Below are 8467 nucleotides of genomic sequence, written 5' to 3'. Positions count from 1 at the left end.
GTGCAGAACACTGTACTAAGCACTTGGGAAAGTACAATGTAGCAGAATTGGTAGATACGATCCCTCCGCACGAGGAGCTTAAAGTCTTCAAGGTGAAACAGCCATTAAAATGGATTATGGATACGGGAAGGTAATCAGTCAATCAACTGTATTCATTGAGCACTTACTATGTGCACAGCTCTGTGCTAAGCACTTGGAAGAGTACAACATAACAATGTAACAGACATATTCCCTGTCCATAATGAGCTTGCAGTCTAGAGTAATAATAATTATGGTATTTGTTAGGTGCCTACTATGTGCCAGGCACTATATTAAGCACTGGGGTGGATAGAAGCAAACTGGGTTAGACACAGTCTCTGTCATTCATTCATTCATTCATTCGTACTTATTGAGTGCTTACTAAGCACTTGGGAAAGTGCAATACAACAATAAATGGACTGATTCCCTGCCCACAATGAGCTTACATCTAGAGTGTTGGAGACAGACATCAATACAAATTAATAAATTACAGATGCTGGTTCAATCTCTCATCCTATCCTGACTGGATTACTGCATCAGCCTCCTCTCTGATATTCCATACTCCTGTCTCTCCCCACTTCACTATATACTTCACGCTGCTGCCCGAATCATCTCTGTGCAAAAACGCTCTGGCCTTGTTACTCCCCTACTCAAAATTCTCCAGTGGCTACCAATCAACCTACACATCAGGCAAAAACTCCTCACTCTTGGCTTCAAGGCTGTCCATCACCTCACCCCCTCCTACCTCACCTCCCTTCTCTCCTTCTACAGCCCAGCCCGCACCCTCCTCTCCTCTGCCGCTAATCTCCTCACTGTGCCTCGTTCTCACCTGTCCCTCCATCGACCCCTGGCCCACGTCCTCCCCCTGGCCTGGAATGCCCTCCCTCTGCACATCCGCCAAGCTAGCTCTCTTCCTCCCTTCAAAGCCCTACAGAGAGCTCACCTCCTCCAGGAGGCCTTCCCAGACTGAGCCCCCTCCTTCCTCTCCCCCTCATCCCCCTCCTCATCCCCCCACCCTACCTCCTTCCCCTCCCCACAGCACCTGTATATATGTTTGTACAGATTTATTACTTTATTTATTTTACTTGTACATAGTCACTATTCTGTTTATTTTATTTTGTTAATATGTGTTGTTTTGTTGTCTGTTGTCTGTCTCCCCCTTCTAGCCCACTGTTGGGTAGGGACCGTCCCTATATGTTACCAACTTGTGCTTCCCAGGAGCTTAGTACAGTGCTCTGCACACAGTAAGTGCTCAATAAATACGATTGAATGAATTGAATGAATATGTACATAAGTGCTCTGGGGCTGAGGGGGCGGTACATAGGGAGCAAGTCAGGGTGACACAGAAAGGAGTGGGAGAAGAGGAAAGGAGGGACTCAGGGAAGGCCTCTTGGAAGAGACATCCCCTTAATAAAGCTTTGAAGCGGGGGAGAGTAATTGTCAGATTTGAGGAGGGAAGGTGTTTGAAGCCACAGGCAGGATGGGGGCGAGGGATCAGCAGTGAGATAGGTAACATTGAGGCACAGTGACAAGGTTGGTATTAGAGGAGCAGAGTGAGATAGGCAAGATTGAGGCACAGTGAGAAGGTTAGCATTAGAGGAATGAAGTGCATGTCCTGGGTTGCAGCAGGAAAGTAGCAAGGTGAAGTAGAGAAGGACAAGATGATTAAGTGTTTTAAAGTCAATGGTGAGGAGGTTTTGTTGGATGCGGAGGTGGAGTTTTATGAGGAGTGGGGTGACATGACATGAACAGTTTTGTAGAAAAATGATCCAGGCAGCAGAGTGAAAGATGGGCTGGAGTGAGGAGATTCAGGCAGCTAGGGGGTCAGCAAGGAGGGAGGGGATGAATGACTGGATTGTGGTAGGAGGTTGGATGGAGAGGAAAAAAGATATTTTAGGGCATTTTAGTGATGTGAAGGTGGGATTGATAGGATTTAGTGATGGATTGAATATGTAGGTTGAATGAGAGAGAGAGGAGCCAATGATAAAGTCAAGGTTACAGTCCTGTGAGACAGGAAGGATGGTGGTGCTGTCTACAGTGATAGGAAAGTCAGGGGGAGGAAAGTGTGTCCCACATGGGGCTCACAATCTCAAGCCCTATGCTAAAGATGACATAACTGAGGCATAGAGAAATGAAGTGACTTGCCCAAAGTCACACAGAAGACAAGTGGCGGAGCTGAGACTAGAACCCATGACCTTCTGACTTCCACGCCCATGCTGTATCCTCTATGTGAGCTTACAGTCTACAGGGAAATTGTGGAGTTTAAGATTATTTACAGATAATAATAATAATAATAATGGCATTTATTAAGCGCTTACTACATGCAAAGCACTGTTCTAAGCACTGGGGAGGTTATAAGGTGATCAGGTTGTCCCACGGGGGGCTCACAGTCTTAATCCCCATTTTACAGATGAAGTCACTGAGGCCCAGAGAAATTAAGTGACTTGCCCATAGTCACACAGCTGACAAGCGGTGGAGCTGGAATTTGAACCCATGACCTCTGACTCCAAAGCCCGTGCTCTTTCCACTGAGCCACGCTGCTTCTCCAGATGTACCATAGGGGTACATACCATGCAGGTTTACTGCATGGAAGGAGACAATGGTAAACCACTTTCGTATTTTTACCATGGAAACTCTATGGATAGAGTTTGCAGAACGATTGCAGATGGATGTGGGGCACTCTGGGAGAGTTGTGTCCATGGGGTCGTTATGGGTTGATAATGACTCAATGGCATGACAAGACAAGTTTGTCTTGGTGACGAGTACTTGTTACAGTCGATAAGACTGTAACAGTCGATAAGACTGGCTTCCATAAGTACTTGGATACTCAACCCAACCCTATGGCTAGGGTTTGAGATTGTGAGCCCCACGTGGGACACACTTTGGCAAATCTGTATATATGTTTGTACAGATTTATTACTCTATTTATTTTACTTGTACATATCTATTCTACTCATTTTATTTTGTTAGTCTGTTTGGTTTTGTTCTCTATCTCCCCCTTTTAGACTGTGAGCCCACTGTTGGGTAGGGACTGTCTCTATATGTTGCCAACTTGGACTTCCCAAGTGCTTAGTACAGTGCTCTGCACACAGTAAGTGCTCAATAAATACGATTGATTGATTGATTGATTTCCTCCCCCATGACTTTCCTATCACTGTAGGAACCTGAGTCTCCGGCCTTAACTCTCTCCCATGCCGTTGCTGCCCAGCACAGATGAGTTTTGACTTGTAACAGATTGCCTTCCATTCACTAGCCATTGGCCAAGCTAGGAATTTATTAATTCATTCATTCAATTGTATTTATTGAGCATTTACTGTGTGCAGAGCACTGGACTAAGCACTTGGGAAGTACAAGTTGGCAACATATAGAGACGGTCCCTACCCGCTGCAGATGCCTACTTCAAATGGAGAGGGATTAAATGAAAAGCAGGCAATTTAGTGTGGAATGAGATGGTCAGAAGGGGGCATGAGAGATTTTTATAGACAGAAAATAAAGATTAACAACTGACATCACTTTTCCACCTTTTTTATGATATTTGTTAAGCCTTTTTGTATACTAAAGGACAGTTTTCAGCAATGGGCAACTCAGCAAGTTAATTGGGCCAAATACACATGGGGTTTTCAGTTTAAGTAGGAGGGAGAATAGTTACTGATTCCCCATTTTGCAGTTGAGGAAACTGAGGCACAGAGAAGAAGAGTGACTTGCCCAAGGTCACACATCAGGAAAGTGGCAGAGCCAGGATGAGAACTCCAGTTCTCTTACTCCTAGGGCCATGTACTTTCCACTAGTCCACGCTGCTTCCCTATTAGTCTTCAGGGCAAAGTAAAATCTTCAAATCTAATACCAAGAAAAGCTGTTCATTCATTCATTCAATCGTGCTTATTGAGCGCTTACTGTGTGCAGAGCACTGTACTAAGCACTTGGGAAGTACAAGTTGGCAACATTTAGAGACGGTCCCTACCCAACAGTGGGCTCACAGTCTAGAAGGGGGAGACAGAGAACAAAACATATTAACAGAATAAAATAAATAGAATATGTACAAGTAAAATAAATAAATAAATAGAGTAATAAATACGTTCAAACATATATACATATATACAGGTGCTGTGGGGAAGGGAAGGAGGTAAGGTGGGGGGGGTGGGGAGGGAGGGGTAGAGGAAGGAGGGGGCTCAGTCTGGGAAGGCCTCCTGGAGGAATGGAATGGGTATGCCTCTGCTTGACTCTCCCTCCCATAGCCGAGCCTGGTAGAGGACTGGAAATTCTCCAGCTGTGATACTGAGAGGGTCCTAGGCAAACTACCTAGAGAATAATGATATAGGGAACCAGTGATTTGATTAGGGAATGGATTTAAAAACATGCTTACGTGTCCTCTTTCCTAAGAAAACAGCACACTGATTTAGAAATGAGGGCACTCTCCAGACACCCAGAGGCATCAATCAATCAATCAATCGTATTTATTGAGCGCTTACTGTGTGCAGAGCACTGTACTAAGCGCTTGGGAAGTACAAGTTGGCAACATATAGAGACAGTCCCTACCCAACAGTGGGCTCACAGTCTAAAAGGGGGAGACAGAGAACAAAACCAAACATACTAACAACATAAAATAAATAGAATAGATATGTACAAGTAAAATAAATAAATAAATAGAGTAATAAATATGTACAAACATATATACATATATACAGATGCTGTGGGGAAGGGAAGGAGGTAAGATGAGGGGGATGGAGAGGGGGATGAGGGGGAGAGGGGCCAGCCTGGCTGCCTGCTGTCTGTAAAGCAACGGCATTACCAGCAGTAGCAGTCAGAGGCTAGGGTGACTGCGGGCTCAGATTCATTGCCCCGTGATAGCAAAGCAGGATGGACCCAGGAACCACCTACTCTTATGGAGGGACGCTGGGAGCAGAACAGGGAGCTGAGCACTGCCAAACACCCTGCCAAGGAACAGAAGCTGGCCTGCCTTGCTTTAGGGACTCAGGCTAATTGGGGTGAAAGGAGGCCCTGGGACATAAGGAGTTCATAAATGGGTGCTACACCATGTAGCAAAAGACAGATGGATGTGCCAATCTTGGGGACAATTTATAATATCTGATGCTCTTCTTACCTCTCGGTGACATATTCTTTTCTATGATTTCCCCAGTAAAATACTGAAAGAAGATGACTTTTTAAAAAATGCCAGTAATCTATTCCTAAAAATGCGAACTTCATTACTTCAATATCATCTATTCCCCACTAACCCATGTTCTCCTTCTGACCTGGGACTCTCTCCCTGTTCATATATGACAGATCTCCTCTCCCCACCACCTTCAAAGCCTTATTAGACTGTGAGCCCACTGTTGGGTAGGGACTGTCTCTATATGTTGCCAACTTGTACTTCCCAAGCGCTTAGTACAGTGCTCTGCACACAGTAAGTGCTCAATAAATACGACTGATTGATTGATTATTAAGATCATACTTCTTCCAAGAGGCTTTTCCCAATTAAGCCCTCTTTAACCCCTACTCGCTCACCCTTCTGCATCACCCTGACACTTGGATCTGTACCCCTGAAGCATTTAATATTCACCTCCCCCTCAGGCCCACATGGTCTGCTGTGTGACCTTGGGCAAGTCACTTAACTTCCCTGAGCCTCAGTTACCTCATCTGTAAAATCGGGATTAAGACTGTGAGCCCCACGTAGGACAACCTGATCACCTTGCATCTCCTCCAGTGCTTAGAACAGTGCTTCACATATAGTAAGCACTTAAAAAATGCCATCGCTCTTATTATTATTATCTAAAATTTATTTTAATGCCTGTCTCCCCCTCTAAACTGGAATCTCCTCATGGACAGGGATCATGTCTACCATGGCTACCAACTCTACTGTATTGTGTTCTCCCAAGCGCTCAGTACGGTGGTCTACACACAGGAAGCCCTCAATAAATTCCATTGACTGATTAATTGATACTAGAGATTCATGTCCATTTTGGAGAAAGCAGTATGTGGAAATGTGATTTGATTTCCAGTTTACACTGAGAAGTGTCCAAACATATTTATGTCTGCGAAGTTTAACCATAGCCATGCTGGAGTGTTCAATATTTGCCAAGTTCACATTTGGTTTCAAGCCCACCTCTTTGCTTCCTGATCTACCCAAGGTAATGATAATAATAATAATAATGGTATTTATTACGCATTTACTACGTATTACATACTATTTTATGTGCCAGGGTAGATACCAGTCCCTATCCCACATGGGGCTCATAATCTAAGTAGGCGAGAGAACAGGAATTGACTCCCCATTTTATAGATGAGGAAACTGAGACACAGAGAAATTCAGTGATGTGCCCAAGGTCACACAGTCACTAACTGGAAAAGCCAGGATTAGAATCCAGGTTGTCTGACCAACAAGCTTGTGCTACTTCTACTAATTCATGCTGCTTCTCAGAGAGATTGAGTCCTCTCTTAATTGTCACACACCTCGAGAACGTCTGCTGCTTTTGTTTTTCAAATGTCCACTGCTACCTTACATTGCTTGACACTGTCCCTCATGCTGCCTTTAAATGTATATTGGACCCTCCCTGTTCATGTATGCCCCATTTCAGGGCAGCAAACAACAGCTGCATGTTTCCCCTGCTGTTATACATGTTTATCACATGAACCTGTTTGGCCTGCTATTATTGTGGAATCCTGTTTATAGGCAGATTTTTTTCCTATCCCCTGTTTGGCTGTTGATTCTATTCTACATTTTCCCTAACTCTTAAAGGTCTGAGGTTAATGGTACCTTTGTATCACCCTCGTCCACCAAACAAAGCCTTTGGAGAAATAGTGGCATGAATTAGCTTAAGGTCCTCTAATAGTCCATAAGTGTACCAGTAGTGATTCCATTTTAGAGTTCTTCACCCCCTAAGCTCTGATTCTATATACCCTAAGCATTTTGCTACTTAACCTCATTTCTACAAAACTCATGTGCATATCCTTGTACTCTGCTATTTCTGTTGTCTTGTCATATGCCGCTGAGTCGTCTCCAACCCATAGCAACTCCCTGGACACATTTCTCCTAGAATGCCCCACCTCCATTTGCAATCGTTCTGGCAGTTTATCCATAAAGTTTTCTTGGTAAAAATACAGAAGTGGTTTACCATTGCCTTCTTCCATGCAGTAAACTTGAATCTCTGCCCTCACTTCTCTCCCATGCTGCTGCTGCCCAGCACAGGTGAGTTTTGACTTGTAGTAGATTGCTTTCCACTATCTAGCACTGCCCAAGCTAGGAATGGAATGGGTAGGCCTCTGCTTGACTCTCCCTCCTGTAGCCAAGACTGGTAGAGTCCTGGAAACTCTCCAGGTGTGATCTTGAGAGGGGGGCCCATTTCTCTTAGCTGTAAATTATTTTGAAGTCTGTCTCCCGCTCTAGACTGTAAGCCCCTTGTGAGCAGTGATCATGTCTACTAACTTGTTGTACTATCCCAAAGGAATTAGTACAATGTTCAGCATAGAGCGAGTGCTCAGTACATGCCATTGATTGACTAATTGATTCGTTTAATTGACCCCCATTCAGGATGCCCTGATTGTCTTTTGAGAATAAAAATTCAAGGCCTAATCATCATGCCTTATTTTTGATGGAGATCAGCTGCTGACCCTTCTTCTTAAATAACCCTTTATATGCTCTAAGTCTTTTTGTGAGGCATTCCCCTGTTCTCTCTTTTCTGGGCTTAATCATCTCAACGACTTTGACCTTTACTCAGAGGTTCTGTTGTCCAACTCTTTGAACATTTTTATGGCTCTCCAGTGGGCCCTCTCAAATTTCTCCAAGTCCTTCTTAAAAGGTGGAACCCTACCATTAATCTCATTTGCTGGCACACATTTGGAAATTTGAGGGAGTCAGGAAGGAACCTGTATAACAATAATCAAGACCGATGGGAAAAGTTGGGATAAATACGATCTAATACTGCCTGAAGCTCCCTGGACTCCAAACAGAGTAACTCAAGTAGGAGTTACCTCTAAAATTCCTGGGAGCTGTAGACACAGTAGTATTAGATACATTATCTTGAAATATTTCCTAAGCTGTTCAAGGAACTGTAGAGTTGCTTATTCAGTTTGCTGATGGAACCAAGTTCTGTGCTTCTCTGTCAAGGCCTCAGATTCTTTGAAGGGGAAAGGGTAATATGATAGTGGGGGTTAGTTCTCTATTTAGGATACAGACCCCCTGGCTTTTTCATGTACAGAAATAATGCTTTTGATTTTTATATGTCCTTGTACTTACTCCTGCATTAATCAATCAATCAATGGTATTTATTGAGTGCTTACTGTGTATAAAACACTGTATTAAGAAGTTGAAAGAGTACAACATAACAGAGAAGCAGCCTGGATTAATGGACAGAGCACGGGTCTGGGAGCCAGAAGGACCTGTGTTCTAATCCTGCTCTGCCACATGTCTGCTGTGTGACCTTGGGAAAGTCACTTAACTTCTCTGTGCCTC

At 44.0% G+C, this 8467-nt stretch overlaps 1 non-coding gene across 1 annotated transcript; it reads right to left on the bottom strand.

The window, feature by feature from the left end:
* Positions 1 to 7214: 7214 nt before the first annotated feature.
* On the bottom strand, positions 7215 to 7351 carry LOC119933521. Its single transcript, XR_005452559.1, has one exon. It is a non-coding gene; the product is annotated as a small nucleolar RNA SNORA7 (small nucleolar RNA).
* Positions 7352 to 8467: the final 1116 nt, after the last annotated feature.

The sequence above is a fragment of the Tachyglossus aculeatus genome, chromosome 1, assembly GCF_015852505.1.
Source record: "Tachyglossus aculeatus isolate mTacAcu1 chromosome 1, mTacAcu1.pri, whole genome shotgun sequence".
In the NCBI taxonomy this organism is placed as follows: domain Eukaryota; kingdom Metazoa; phylum Chordata; class Mammalia; order Monotremata; family Tachyglossidae; genus Tachyglossus; species Tachyglossus aculeatus.
The sequence above is the reverse complement of the archived record's forward strand: the minus strand, read 5'-3'. Positions and strand labels throughout refer to the sequence as shown.